General features: G+C 38.8%; 1 protein-coding gene across 8 annotated transcripts in view; it reads right to left on the bottom strand.

Annotated features, from left to right (window-relative positions):
• The window catches only part of CATSPERE (catsper channel auxiliary subunit epsilon), a 193,760-nt gene that overhangs the window by 127,513 nt on the left and 49,631 nt on the right, over positions 1 to 16,616 (bottom strand). The window lies entirely within an intron of this gene.

Below are 16,616 nucleotides of genomic sequence, written 5' to 3' on the forward strand. Positions count from 1 at the left end.
ACAAGAGGAATATTTGAAACTATAAAAATACATGGATGAAAGTGGACATTCTGGGGAAGAAAAGAATGCATGGAAATTAAACAACATGCTCCTAAATGACCATTGGGTCAGGAAAGAAATTAAGAATATATTAAAAAATTATTTGACACAAATGAAGATAGAAACACAACATACCAAAACCTATGGGATGCTGCAAAAGCACTGCTAAGAGGGAAGTTTATAGCAATAAACACCTAGGTCATAAAAGTAAAAGGATCTCAAATACACAACCTAATGCACCTCAAGGAACCAGAAAAGCAAGAACAAATCAAACCCAAAATTAGTAGAAAGAAAGAATAAAGATCAGAGCAGAACTAAATGAAATAGAGACTAAAAAACATACAAAGAATCAACAAAACAAAAAGTTGATTTTTAAAAAAGACAAACAAAATGAATAAACTGCTACTTAGAGTGACCAAGAAAAAAAGAGAGAAGACTCGATAAAATCAGAAACAAAAAGGACACATTACAACTGATGTGGATCCACAAACCTTCAAAGGATCCTTAAGGACTATTTATGAACCACTATATGCTAACAAATTGTGAAATTTAAAGGAAATGAATAAATTCCTAGACACATAAAATCTACCATGATTATACCAGGAAGAAATAGAAAACCTGAATAGACCAATAATTAGTAACAGGATTGAATCTCCAATAAAATGTCTCCCAAAAAAGAAAAGCCCAGGACCAGATGGCTTTACTGCTGAATTTTACCAAACTTATAAAGAATAACTAATATTGGTTCTCTGCAAACTATTCCAAAAATTTGAAGGGGAGGAAATTCTCCCTAACTCATTTTAAAAGGCAAGCGTTACCCTGACACCAAAACCAGACAAGGACACAACAACAACAAGAAATGACAGGCCAATATCCCTGATGACAGAGATGAAAAAATTCAAAACAAAATACTAGCAAAATGAATCCAACAAGACATCAAAAAGATACTTCACCATGATCAGGTGAGATTTATCCCAGGGATACAAGGGTCATTCAACATATGCAAATCAATAAATATGATATATCACATCAACAGAATGAAGAACAAAAACCATATGATTGTCTTAATAGATGCAGAAAAAGCATTTGATAAGATTCAACATCTCTTCATGATAAAAAAAAAAACTTGACAAATTAGGCATAGAAGGAACATACCTCAACATAATAAAAGCCATATATCACAGACCCACAACTAACATCATACTGAATGGGGAAAAGTTGAAAGCTTCTCCCTCTAAGAACCGGATCAAAACAAGGATGCCCACTTTTGCCACTCTTATTCAACATAATATTGGAAGTCCTAGCCGAGCAATAGACAAAAGAAAAAAAAAAAGGATCAAGGTTGGAAAATAAATTGTTCTTCTTTGCAGATGACACAATGACACAATTTTTTTTTGGCGGGGGAAGGGGTACAGAATCTCACTCAGATCATGGCTCACTGCAGCCTCAAACTCCTGGGCTCAAGTGATCCTCCTGGCTTAGCCTCCCAAGTAGCTGGCACTACAGGCACGTGCTACTACGCCTGGCTAATTTCTGTTTTTTAGAGATAGGGTCTCACTATGTTGCCCACACTTGTCTTGAGCTCCTCTCAAGCAATCCCCACCACCTTGACCTCCCAAAGTGCTGGGATTACAGGTATGAGCCACCACACCAAGCCAACACAATCTTATATATAGAAAAACCTAGATTCCACCAAAAAAAAGTGTAGAACTAGTAAATGAATTCAGTAGTTGCACAATACAAAATCAACATAGAAAAAACAGTAGTGTTTCTGGCCAGGCGCGGTGGCTCACGCCTGTATTCCCAGCACCCTGGGAGGCCGAGGTGGGCGGATCATGAGGTCAGGGTATTGAGACCATCCTGGCTAACACGGTGAAATCCCATCTCTACTAAAAATACAAAAAAATTAGCTGGACGTGGTGGCGGGTGCCTATAGTCCCAGCTAATCGAGAGGCTGAGGCAGGAGAATGGTGTGAACCTGGGAGGCGGAGCTTGCAGTGAGCCAAGATTACGCCACTGCACTCAAACCTGGGTGACACAGTGAGACTCCGTCTCAAAAAAAAAAAAAAGAAAAGAAAAAACAGTAGTAGTGTTTCTTTTTTTTTATTTATTTTTTATTTTTATTACTATACTTTAAGTTTTAGGGTACATGTGCACAATGTGCAGGTTTGTTACATATGTATACATGTGCCATGCTGGTGTGCTGCACCCATTAACTCGCCATTTAGCATTAGGTATATCTCCTAATGCTATCTCTCCCCCCTCCCCCCACCCCACAACAGTCCCCAGAGTGTGATGTTCCCCTTCCTGTGTCCATGTGTTCTCACTGTTCAATTCCCATCTATGAGTGAGAACATGCAGTGTTTGGTTTTTTGTCCTTGCGATAGTTTACTGAGAATGATGATTTCCAATTTCATCCATGTCCCTACAAAGGACGTAAACTCATCATTTTTTATGGCTGCATAGTATTCCATGGTGTATATGTGCCACATTTTCTTAATCCAGTCTATCGTTGTTGGACATTTGGGTTGGTTCCAAGTCTTTGCTATTGTGAATAGTGCCGCAATAAACATACGTGTGCATGTGTCTTTATAGCAGCATGATTTATAGTCCTTTGGGTATATACCCAGTAATGGGACGGCTGGGTCAAATGGTATTTCTAGTTCTAGATCCCTGAGGAATCGCCACACTGACTTCCACAATGGTTGAACTAGTTTACAGTCCCACCAACAGTGTAAAAGTGTTCCTATTTCTCCACATCCTCTCCAGCACCTGTCGTTTCCTGACTTTTTAATGATCGCCATTCTAACTGGTGTGAGATGGTATCTCCTTGTGGTTTTGATTTGCATTTCTCTGATGGCCAGTGATGATGAGCATTTTTTCATGTGTCTTTTGGCTGCATAAATGTCTTCTTTTGAGAAGTGTCTGTTCATATCCTTTGCCCACTTTTTGATGGGGTTGTTTGTTTCTTTCTTGGAAATTTGTTGGAGTTCATTGTAGATTCTGGATATTAGCCCTTTGTCAGATGAGTAGGTTGCAACAATTTTCTCCCATTTTGTAGGTTACCTGTTCACTCTGATGGTAGTTTCTTTTGCTGTGAAAAAGCTCTTTAGTTTAATGAGATCCCATTTGTCAATTTTGGCTTTTGTTGCCATTGCTTTTGGTGTTTTAGACATGAAGTCCTTGCCCATGCCTATGTCCTGAATGGTAATGCCTAGGTTTTCTTCTAGGGTTTTTATGGTTTTAGGTCTAACATATAAGTCTTTAATCCATCTTGAATTAATTTTTGTATAAGGTGTAAGGAAGGGATCCAGTTTCAGCTTTCTACATATGGCTTGCCAGTTTTCCCAGCACCATTTATTAAATAGGGAATCCTTTCCCCATTGCTTGTTTTTCTCAGGTTTGTCAAAGATCAGATAGTTGTAGATATGCGGCATTATTTCTGAGGGCTCTGTTCGGTTCCATTGATCTACATCTCTGTTTTGGTACCAGTACCATGCTGTTTTGGTTACTGTAGCCTTGCAGTACAGTTTGAAGTCAGGTAGCATGATGCTTCCAGCTTTGTTCTTTTGGCTTAGGATTGACTTGGCAATGCGGGCTCTTTTTTGGTTCCGTATGAACTTTAAAGTAGTTTTTTCCAATTCTGTGAAGAAAGTCATTGGTAGCTTGATGGGGATGGCATTGAATCTATAAATTACCTTGGGTAGTATGGCCATTTTCATGATATTGATTCTTCCTACCCATGAGCATGGAATGTTCTTCCATTTGTTTGTATCCTCTTCACTGAGGAGTGGTTTATAGTTCTCCTTGAAGAGGTCCTTCACGTCTCTTGTAAGTTGGATTCCTAAGTATTTTATTCTCTTTGAAGCAATTGTGAATGGGAGTTCACTCATGATTTGGCTCTCTGTTTGTCTGTTATTGGTATATAAGAATGCTTGTGATTTTTGTACATTGATTTTATATCCTGAGACTTTGCTGAAGTTGCTTATCAGCTTAAGGAGATTTTGGGCTGAGACGATGGGGTTTTCTAGGTATACAATCATGTCGTCTGCAAACAGGGACAATTTGATTTCCTCTTTTCCTAATTGAATACCCTTTATTTCCTTCGCCTGCCTAATTGCCCTGGCCAGAACTTCCAACACTATGTTGAATAGGAGTGGTGAGAGAGGGCATCCCTGTCTTGTGCCAGTTTTCAAAGGGAATGCTTCCAGTTTTTGTCCATTCAATATGATATTGGCTGTGGGTTTGTCATAGATAGCTCTTATTATTTGGAGATACGTCCCATTAATACCTAATTTATTGAGAGTTTTTAGCATGAAGGGTTGTTGAATTTTGTCAAAGGCCTTTTCTGCATCTATTGAGATAATCATGTGGTTTTTGTCTTTGGTTCTGTTTATATGCTGGATTACATTTATTGATTTGCGTATACTGAACCAGCCTTGCATCCCAGGGATGAAGCCCACTTGATCATGGTGGATAAGCTTTTTGATGTGCTGCTGGATTCGGTTTGCCAGTATTTTATTGAGGCTTTTTGCATCAATGTTCATCAAGGATATTGGTCTAAAATTCTCTTTTTTGGTTGTGTCTCTGCCCGGCTTTGGTATCAGGATGATGCTGGCCTCATAAAATGAGTTAGGGAGGATTCCCTCTTTTTCTATTGATTGGAATAGTTTCAGAAGGAATGGTACCAGTTTCTCCTTGTACCTCTGGTAGAATTCGGCTGTGAATCCATTTGGTCCTGGACTCTTTTTGGTTGGTAAGCTATTGATTATTGCCACAATTTCAGAGCCTGTTATTGGTCTATTCAGAGATTCAACTTCTTCCTGGTTTCATCTTGGGAGAGTGTATGTGTCGAGGAATTTATCCATTTCTTCTAGATTTTCTAGTTTATTTGCGTAGAGGTGTTTGTAGTATTCTCTGATGGTAGTTTGTATTTCTATGGGATCGGTGGTGATATCCCCTTTATCATTTTTTATTGCATCTATTTGATTCTTCTCTCTCTTTTTCTTTATTAGTCTTGCTAGCGGTCTATCGATTTTGTTGATCTTTTCAAAAAACCAGCTCCTGGATTCATTAATTTTTTGAAGGGTTTTTTTCGTCTCTATTTCCTTCAGTTCTGCTCTGATTTTAGTTATTTCTTGCCTTCTGCTAGCTTTTGAATGTGTTTGCTCTTGCTTTTCTAGTTCTTTTAATTGTGACGTTAGGGTGTCGATTTTGAATCTTTCCTGCTTTCTCTTGTGGGCATTTAGTGCTATAAATTTCCCTCTACACACTGCTTTGAATGTGTCCCAGAGATTCTGGTATGTTGTGTCTTTGTTCTCGTTGGTTTTAAAGAACATCTTTATTTCTGCCTTCATTTCGTTATGTACCCAGTAGTCATTCAGGAGCAGGTTGTTCAGTTTCCATGTAGTTGAGCAGTTTTGAGTGAGTTTCTTAATCCTGAGTTCTAGTTTGATTGCACTGTCGTCTGAGAGACAGTTTGTTATAATTTCTGTTCTTTTATATTTGCTGAGGAGAGCTTTACTTCCAACTATGTGGTCAATTTTGGAATAGGTGTGGTGTGCTGCTGAAAAAAATGTATATTCTGTTGATTTGGGGTGGAGAGTTCTGTAGATGTCTATTAGGTCTGCTTGGTGCAGAGCTGAGTTCAATTCCTGGGTATCCTTGTTAACTTTCTGTCTCGTTGATCTGTCTAATGTTGACAGTGGGGTGTTAAAGTCTCCCAGTATTATTGTGTGGGAGTCTAAGTCTCTTTGTAGGTCACTCAGGACTTGCTTTATGAATCTGGGTGCTCCTGTATTGGGTGCATATATATTTAGGATAGTTAGCTCTTCTTGTTGAATTGATCCCTTTACCATTATGTAATGGCCTTCTTTGTCTCTTTTGATCTTTGTTGGTTTAAAGTCTGTTTTATCAGAGACTAGGATTGCAACCCCTGCCTTTTTTTGTTTTCCATTTGCTTGGCAGATCTTCCTCCATCCTTTTATTTTGAGCCTATGTGTGTCTCTGCACGTGGGATGGGTATCCTGAATACAGCACACTGATGGGTCTTGAGTCTTTATCCAATTTGCCAGTCTGTGTCTTTTAATTGGAGCATTCAGTCCATTTACATTTAAAGTTAATATTGTTATCTGTGAATTTGATCCTGTCATTATGATGTTAGCTGGTTATTTTGCTCGTTAGTTGATGCAGTTTCTTCCTAGTCTCGATGGTCTTTACATTTTAGCATGATTTTGCAGCGGCTGGTACCGGTTGTGCCTTTCCATGTTTAGTGCTTCCTTCAGGAGCTCTTTTAGGGCAGGCCTGGTGGTGACAAAATCTCTCAGCATTTGCTTGTCTGTAAAGGATTTTATTTCTCCTTCACTTATGAAGCTTAGTTTGGCTGGATATGAAATTCTGGGTTGAAAATTCTTTTCTTTAAGAATGTTGAATATTGGCCCCCACTCTCTTCTGGCTTGTAGAGTTTCTGCTGAGAGATCCGCTGTTAGTCTGATGGGCTTCCCTTTGTGGGTAACCCGACCTTTCTCTCTGGCTGCCCTGAACATTTTTTCCTTCATTTCAACTTTGGTGAATCTCACAATTATGTGTCTTGGAGCTGCTCTTCTCGAGGAATATCTTTGTGGTGTTCTCTGTATTTCCTGAATCTGAATGTTGGCCTGCCTTGCTAGATTGGGGAAGTTCTCCTGGATAATATCCTGCAGAGTGTTTTCCAACTTGGTTCCATTTTCCCCGTTATTTTCAGGTACACCAATCAGACACAGATTTGGTCTTTTCACATAGTCCCATATTTCTTGGAGGCTTTGTTCATTTCTTTTTATTCTTTTTTTCTCTAAACTTCCCTTCTCGCTTCATTTCATTTATTTCATCTTCCATCACTGATACCCTTTCTTCCAGTTGGTCGCGTCGGCTCCTGAGGCTTCTGCATTCTTCACGTAGTTCTCGAGCCTTGGCTTTCAGCTCCATCAGCTCCTTTAAGCACTTCTCTGTATTGGTTATTCTAGTTATACATTTGTCTAAAGTTTTTTCAAAGTTTTCAACTTCTTTGCCTTTGGTTTGAATTTCCTCCTGTAGCTCGGAGTGGTTTGATCGTCTGAAGCCTTCTTCTCTCAACCCGTCAAAGTCATCCTCCCTCCAGCTTTGTTCTGTTGCTGGTGGGGAACTGTGTTCCTTTGGAGGAGGATAGGCGCTCTGCTTTTTAGAGTTTCGTTTTTCTGCTCTGTTTTTTCTCCATCTTTGTGGTTTTAACTAGTTTTGGTCTTTGATGATGGTGTTGTACAGATGGGTTTTTGGTGTGGATGCCCTTTCTGTTTGTTAGTTTTCCTTCTAACAGACAGAACCTCAGCTGCAGGTCTGTAGGAGTTTGCTATAGGTCCACTCCAGACCCTGTTTGCCTGGGTATCAGCAGCGGTGTCTGCAGAACCGTGGGTTTTCGTGATCTGCAAATGCTGCTGTCTGATTGTTCCTCTGGAATTTTTGTCTCAGAGGAGTACCCGGCCGTGTGAGGTGTCAGTCTGCCCCTACTGGGGGGTGCCTCCCAGTTAGGCTGCTCGGGGGTGAGGGGTCAGGGACCCACTTGAGGAGGCAGTCTGCCTGTTCTCAGATCTCCAGCTGTGTGCTGGGAGAACCACTGCTCTCCTCAAAGCTGTCAGACAGGGACATTTAAGTCTGCAGAGGTTACTGCTGTCTTTTTGTTTGTCTGTGCCCTGCCCCCAGAGGTGGAGCCTACAGAGGCAGGCAGGCCTCCTTGAGCTGTGGTGGGCTCCACCCAGTTCGAGCTTCCCGGCTGCTTTGTTTACCTAAGCGAGCCTGGGCAATGGCGGGCGCCCCTCCCCCAGCCTCGCTGCCGCCTTGCAGTTTGATCTCAGACTGCTGTGCTAGCAATCAGCGAGACTCCGTGGGCGTAGGACCCTCCGAGTCAGGTGTGGGATATAATCTCCTGGTGCGCCGTTTCCTAAGCCCGTCGGAAAAGCGCAGTATTGGGGTGGGAGTGGCCCGATTTTCCAGGTGCCGTCTGTCACCCCTTTCCTTGACCAGGAAAGGGAATTCCCTGACCCCTTGCGCTTCCCGAGTGAGGCAATGCCTCGCCCTGCTTCGGCTGGCGCATGGTGCGCTGCATCCACTGTCCTGCGCCCACAGTCTGGCACTCCCTAGTGAGATGAACCTGGTACCTCAGATGGAAATGCAGAAATCACCTGTCTTCTGCGTGGCTCACACTGGGAGCTGTAGACTGGAGCTGTTCCTATTCGGCCATCTTGGCTCCTCCCCACCAGTAGTGTTTCTTACACCAATAACAAACTCGTTGAAAAACAAATCAAGAAAGCAATTCCATTCACAATAGTTACAAAAAAATTACCTACAAATAAATTTCAGGAAGTAAAAGACCTCTACAAAGAAAAGTATAAAACACTGAGGAAAAAAATTGAAGATAACATAAACAAATGGAAAGACATTCCATATTGCAGTATCAGACCAATATTGTTAAAATGACCATACTACCCAGAGCAATGTACAAATTCAATGCAATCTCTATCAAAATATCAAGGACATTCTTTACAGAAATAGAAAAAAAAAATCCTAAAATTCATATGGAACCACAAAAGATCCCAAGTAGCCAAAACAATAATGAGCAAAAAGAACAAAGCTAGGGGCATACACAACCTGACTTCAAGTATAGTACAAAGCTATAGTAACAAAAACAGCATGGTATTGTTATAAAAACATAGAATGATAGAATAGAGAATCCAGAAATAAATCCACATATTTACAGCCAACTAATTTTTGACAAAGGCACCAAGAACACACATTTGGGAAAGGATGCCCTCTTCAATAAATTGTGCTGGGAAAACAGGATATCCGTATGCAGAAGGATGAAATTAAACCTTTATCTCTCACTATATCAACTCAAAATGAATTAAAGACTTAAAGGTAAGACATGAAACTATAAAACTACTAGAAGAAGACAGAGGAAATGCTTTAGGACATTGGTCTGGGCAAACATTTTACAGCTAAGACTTCAAAAGCATATGCAACAAACACAAAAATAGACAAATGGGACTTTATTAAATTAAAAACCTTCTACACAGCAAAGGAAACAATCAATGAAGTCAAGAGACAGTCTGTAGAATGGGGGAAAATACTTGCAAACTATTCATCTGATAGGTAACCCTCATATGCTGTTGGTAGGAATGTAAATCGGTACAACTCCTATGGAAAACAGTATGGAAATTTTTCAAAACACTAAACATGAAACTACCATGCAATCCAGCAATCCCACTACTAGGTATTTATCCAAAGGAAATGAAATCAGGATATCAAAGGGATACCTGAACCCCCATGTTTATTGTAGCATTATTCACAATAGCCAAATATGGAAACAACCTAAATATTCAGTAATGGAAGAATGGGTAAAGAAAATGCAGTCTATATATATGACATAATAGTATTCAGCTATAAAAAAAAAAGAATGAAAACCTGTTATTTGCAGCAATATGCATGGAACTGGAGGCCATTATTTTGAGTGAAATAAACCAGGCACAGAAAGAGAAATATCATATGTTCTCATATGTGGGAGCTAAAAAAGTGGACTTCATGGAGGTAGAGAGTTGAAAAGCGGTCACCAGATGCTGGGAAGGCTGGTGGGGGTGGTGGTGAAGAGAGGCTGGTTAATGGATATAAACCCACAGTTAGAAAGAAAGAATAAGCTCTAGTGTTTGGTAGCATAGTAGGGTGAAGATTAATCATTTATTGTATATTTGAAAATAGCTAAAAAAGTTGATTTTTAACATTCTCAGCACAAAAAAAAAGAGAAATGTTTGAGGTGATGGATATCCCAATTACCCTGATTTGATCACTACACATTGTATATGGGTACCAAAATATCACATATACCCCCAAAATAATCTATATATAATCTAATAAGATTATTAACAAGATTATCAAAAATCTTGTTACTCATTAAAAACAAACTAAAACTCCCTCCTCCAAAGACAAAACAAAACAAGTGTTAGTGAGGCTGTAGAGGAGTTGGAACCTTTGTGTAGTTAATGGGAATGTATATACCCAAAAGTTTTTAAAGCAGGGATATGAGCAGATATTTGTGCACCCATGTTCATAGCAGCATTGTTCACAAAAGCCAAAAGGTGGAAGCAACCCATGTGTCCAGTGATGGATGAATGGACACACAGAATGTGGTATATTTTATATATATATATATATATGATGGAATATTATTCAGCCTTAAAAAGGAAAGAAATTCTGAAACATGCTAAAACATGGGTGAACCTTGAAGACATTATGCTAAGTGAACTAAGTTACAAAAGGTCAAAAATATTGTATGATTCCATTTACATAAATTATCTACAAGCCAGTATGAAACCCTGATCTTAAACTTCTAGCCTCTAGAACTGACAGGAGATAAATTTCTGGGTTTTTTTGTTTTGTTTTGTTTTTGTTTTTTGAGATGGCGTCTCGCTCTGTCGCCCAGGCTGGAGTGCAGCAGCGTGATCTCGGTTTACTGCAACCTCCGCCTCCAGGGTTCAAGCGATTCTCCTGCTTCAGCCTCCTGAGTAGCTGGGACTACAGGTGCGTGCCACCATGCCCGGCTAATTTTTTGTATTTTTAGTAGAGATGGGGTTTCACTGTGTTAGCCAGGATGGTCTCCATCTCCTGACCTCATGATCCACCCACCTCGGCCTCCCAAAATGCTGGGATTACAGGCATGTGCCACCACACCCAGCCAAATTTCTGTTTTTTAAGCCACCCGGTCTATGGTGTGTTGTTAGGATCACTTGAGCTGACTAATAACATGTATGCTGGAAACATACATGTTAAGCAAACGGATGGCAGATGGTGGGAGTCTAGTTTCTTATTCTTAAGGTAGGAGATTACAGCTAAGCAAGGAAGGAGTCCAGAATGATTAATGTGGTCATAGATTAGGGTTGAAGCCATCTGTATAAACTCACATTTAGCTTAATATAAATACAGATAGTTAAATATGGAAAAATTTATAGATATGTGTGTATATATGCTTGGATTAGTACACACATATATGTTTCCTTGCTTTGACAGCTGAGAGAGGAAAACAACCAAACATTAAAAAGCACACCTAGTACCCCGATCTTGATGTCTAATACCTTTCTCTAATAAAAGAACCAAAACGGTCCAGAGCTCTTAGGAGAAATGCCTGATTCTAGGACTGGAAATGTAAGATGGTCCACGTGCTGTGATGCAGGAATTATACAGGATTAGCTTGGAGCATCTTATAGTGCCAGTAAGTAAGAGAGCGTTAACAACAAAGAAAACAACAAAACAACCAAACAACAAAACCCCACGATGATGAGAGAATGTCAAAGGGATGCAGGAGCTGACTGAAAGAGCTCCCAATAAATAAAGTAGTATTGGATTGTAACCCAAAACATAAAATAAATATTCATGAGTCCATAGTGATATAAATAAATGATTGAATAAGTAAATAAATAAATCAGGGATAAGACAAGTCTGCCATAAAATAAGAATTCCAAAAATATTTATGTAGATACTCCTTTCCTTAAGAAGGTAAACTATAACTGTACTGAGTGACTTACTTCCAAGGCGAACAACATGGACAGGGAGAAGAAAGAGGAACTTTACAGTAGAGGATCACGATCACAAGCCAGGTGATGAACGGAAACATCAGCAGCGACACATCATATGATTGTGTGTCACGGGAATGCCACTTCTGTGGTCTTCCTGCCTGAAACCCCTCACTCCAATCTGATTATGAGAACAATCTCGGATGAATCCCAATGGACTGACATTTTACAAAATATCTGACCAGCAATCCTCAACATTTCCAAGGGCATCAAAAGCCATGAAAGTCTAGAAACTGTCACAATTAAGAACGTAAAGAGACAAGACAACTAAATATAATTTGCTATTCCTGGTGGGATTCTGGAATACAAAATGAACATTAGCTGAGGAAATGTGAATAAAATATGGACTTCTGTTAATAATAATGTATCAATATTGGTTCAGTAATTATGACAAATATACAGGAGGAAGATATTTATAATAGAGAAAACTAGGTGTGGGATAAATAGGAACTCCTTGTACTATCTTTGTAATAATTCTGTAAAACTAAAACTGTTCTAAAAGAAAAAGTGTTTTTGAAAAGTGAATGAATGCAAGGTGAGGACATAGAAACCTTATATCTAAAAAACTCTTTCAAAATGCTTAGATATGAAATAAAAGGAACATGGTATTGCCATCAGTATTTCAAGTGCAGATAAATAGCTGGATATTTGTGTGCTCTTTTATTTGTTAAACATGGTGAATAGAGGAATATTTAACTGTCCCACATTGGTTTTACATTCTACTATGGTTACCTTGTTAAATCAAAAATAAGCATGCTTATACACAGAGTCAAAAATAAAACTTTAGAAAAAAAGGAAAAAAATAAGCATGAAATATCTCCAGGTCATAGAAAACTATAAAAGTGAAACACAAAATGTGTTAAATAACCAAATAAAATGTCTGAAAATAACTGATATGAGGAACTCAGTGAGTGGGTTTAATACCATATTAGAAATAATTTTCCAGGTGCAGTGGCTCCCACCTGTAATCTCAGTGCTTTGGGAGGCTGAGGTGGGTGGATCGCTTGAGCCCAGAGGTTTGAGACTAGCCTGGGAAACATGGCAAGACCTGGTCTCCACAAAAAATACAAAAATTAGCCAAGTGTGGTGGTGTGTGTCTGTGGCCCCAGCTACATGGGAGGATCACTTGAGCCCAGGAGGCTGAGGCTGCAGTGAGCCATGATTGTGCCACTGCACTGCAGCCTGGGTGACCGAGTGAGACCTCATCTCAAAAGAAACAAAAATTTTAAAAAGAAATTATTTTAGCAACCTAGAAGTTGGTCAGAAGAAATATCTGAGCCAAACATGGCACAGAGAGATAAAAAGAGGGAATATATTGATAAGAGGGTAAACGTGATGGCAGATGAATCAGATGGGTCTAATACATGTTGAAATGGAATTTCAGGAGATAGAATAAGAACATGTTTATTTGGAATCCCAGAGGAAAGGGAGAAAAATGATGAGGCACAGACAATATTTGAAAAGACATGGCTAATAATTTTCAGAAGATTGCGGAAACCCCAAGCCACAGACTCATAAAGTCAAATAATTCCAAGTAGAGTAAATTTTTTTTAATTCACATTTAGATACATCATAGTAAAACTGCAGAAAACAAAAGACAAAAAGAAAAATCTCAAAAGCAGCCAGAGGAGAAAAGATGGATTACTTACTTATTCAACACCTCTTGTAACCTGTAGTACCCTACTTTTTAATCTAGCCAATTCTGGCAACACACTTCACACATTTATAACCTGATAGAATCTCACATCAACTCTAGCATCATCAACTCAAGCATAATTTTCCCTTCTCTGTCAAGGCCTGTCTATCCCTGCATCTTGGCTGCCCGTGAAAACCAATTCTGCACTTAGATATGCACAACCAGGACAGGAAGTACCAGGAGTTAACAAGCCAGGGGGAAACCTCTGACCAATGGGGGATGGGAACCTTTCTCTCCTCTGTGAGGCAACTCTGAGGCATTTTCTGTTCTTCTGCTGGACAATTTTAAAACCTATTCCACATGGCTTCTTGGAGGAGCTCAGCAAGATTGTGCTCTAGTGGTCCACGGCAGTGATAGCCTAAAAACTGTATCTCCCTCCTTTCCTGGCACACTTTTCCTGGTCCTCCACTCTTATTTCCTGGCATTACCTCCAAAAATGAACTAGCACACTTCTGGGGAGCCCAGGTTAAGACACTTTTGAAGGAGTGAACAGGCAGAAAGATGGTTTCCTAACAGTCACAGTGGAAGTAAGAAGCAGGTGAAACAGTATCTTTAAAACACTGAGACAGAAAAACTGCTAACTGGCAACTGAAGAGAGTTGCCAGTTAAAAAGAATATACAACAGGCAGAACAAATATAAAGCAAATCTAAGAATATATTGTGTCTCTATTAGATGAAAACGAACTTAATGCTCTAATTAAAGACATATAATGCCAGTCAAGATAAAAAACAGAAACAAAAACTCAACTTTATAGTGTTTATAAGACACATAGTAAAAATATAAGTCTGGTTTGAGTTGGTGTTTGAAAAAAACTGTAAGGATACAGGAAGCTTAAAGTAAAAGCAGGAAAAATGTACAGCCACATACAAATATTCATCCCCCCAAATATGGTTTAGCTATATCAGAAAAACACATTGTAAAACAAAGCATTTCTAAAGATAAAGGTGGTCATCAGTTCATTTCATCATTGTGGATGATTGATCAAAACTGTAGTTTCAAAATAATCCCCTCAAAGTGCTCATGTGAAAAAAAAAAAAAAAAATGCGCTGATTTGGTTATGGAAGATATCTTGAAGGCAGTGACACCTAATTAGAGACCTAAAACATGAGTAGAAGTTACCGAGATGAAGAAAATCGATGGGCGGTTGATGTGCAGGGAACAACATCAGCCAAGACACAGATGCATAGAACAGCAGGTGTGAGTGAGGAGATAGCAGAGTCCAGTGGCCGGAGGCAAGACGTGTAGAGAGCTGAGGCCAGAGAAGAGGGCAGAGGCAGATAAGGTTTTGTATTTCACATTAAGAGCCTAAGAGTTAAGAGTCTATGCTGTTTCTAATGGAGAGCCAGAGAAAGGATTTAATAAAATTATATCATCATGGATAAATGTGCAGATGAAAAGAAAGTATTAAGTATGAATGCACTAAATAACATTAAAATGTGCATATTTACTTAAAATGATTAGAAATTAAGTCAATATCATACTTAAAGTGTTTAATTACCATTAATTTATTTTATTTCCTCTAAAGTTGATTACCAGATGAAACAATTGGCGGTGTATCCTTCTAATTTATCAATCCTTCCCTTGTGAATTTGATTACCATAGATAGGATAACATGCTATTTAAAAATCAGACAGCTCTTGACTCATTAAAATGTAAGCAGTCCCATGAGAAATTAACAGTTAGCTAATTCCTCATTTTAGATTTTTCTTTAATACATTTCAATTGTAACAGAAGACAAAATTTAAATCTTGAAAGAAGTAAATTTCTAACAAAAAAAGAAAGGATTTATTAATTCACTGTGTTGGACCTTTAGAAAATTCATTTATCTTCAAGTGATAAAGGATTCAATAAGTGATTAGACAGATTTTTAAAGAAGGTTTTGATATGCATGCTCAAGGAACATCTCTAAAGCACCTTAATGGTCAGCCCCTTCATGAATGATGAGGTTAATAGAAAATATGCCCTATACACCAATAACAGAAAAGCAGAGAGCCTAATCATGAGTGAACTCCCATTCATAATTGCTACAAAGAGAATAAAATATCTAGGAATACAACTTACAAGGGACGTGAGGGACCTCTTCAAGGAGAACTACAAACCCCTGCTCAAGGAAATAAGAGAGGACACAAACAAATGGAAAAAAATTCCATGCTCATGGATAGGAAGAATCAATGTTGTGAAAATGGCCATACTGCTGGAAGTAATGTATAGATTCAATGCTATTCCCATCAAGCTACCACTGACTTTCTTCACAGAACTAGAAAAAACTACTTTAAATTTCATATGGAACCAAAACAGAGCCTGAATAGCCAAGACGATCCTAAGCAAAAAGAACAAAGCTAGAGGCATCACGCTACCTGACTTCAAACTATACTACAAGGCTACAGTAACCAAAACAGCATGGTACTGGTAACAAAACAGATATATAGACCAATGGAATAGAACAGAGGCCTCAGAAATAACGCCACACATTTACAACCATCTGATCTTCGACAAACCTGACAAAAACAAGCAATGGGGAAAGGATTCCCTATTTAATAAATGATGCTGGGAAAACTGGCTAACCTTATTCAGAAAACAGAAACTGGACCCCTTCCTTAAACCTCACATAAAAATTAACTTAAGATGGATTAAAGACTTAAATGTAAAACCTAAAACCATAAAAACCCTAGAAGAAAACCTAGGCAATACCATTCAGGATATAGGCATGGGCAAAGACTTCATGACTAAAACACCAAAAGCAATTGCAACAAAAGCCAAAATTGACAAATGGGATCTAATTAAGCTAAAGAGCTTCTGCACAGCAAAAGAAACTATCATCAGAGTGAAAAGGCAAACTACAGAATGGGAGAAAATTTTTGCAATCTATCCATCTGACAAAAGTCTAATATCCAGAATCTACAAGGGACTTAAACAAATTTACAATTAAAAAAACAACTCCATCAAAAAGTGGGCAAAGGATATAAACAGGCACTTCTCAAAAGAAGACATTTATGCAGCCAGCAAACATATGAAAAAAAGCTCATCATCACTGGTCATTAGAGAAATGCAAATCAAAACCATAATGAGATACCATCTCGCACCCAGTTAGAATGGCTATCATTAAAAAGTCTGGAAACAACAGATGCTGGAGAGGATGCAGAGAAATAGGAATGTTTTTACACTGTTGGTGGGAGTGTAAATTAGTTCAACCATTGTGGAAGACAGTGTGGCGATTCCTCAAGGATCTAGAACCAGAAATACCATTTGA

The sequence above is a fragment of the Pongo abelii genome, chromosome 1 (assembly GCF_028885655.2).
Source record: "Pongo abelii isolate AG06213 chromosome 1, NHGRI_mPonAbe1-v2.0_pri, whole genome shotgun sequence".
Classification (NCBI taxonomy): Eukaryota; Metazoa; Chordata; class Mammalia; order Primates; family Hominidae; genus Pongo; species Pongo abelii.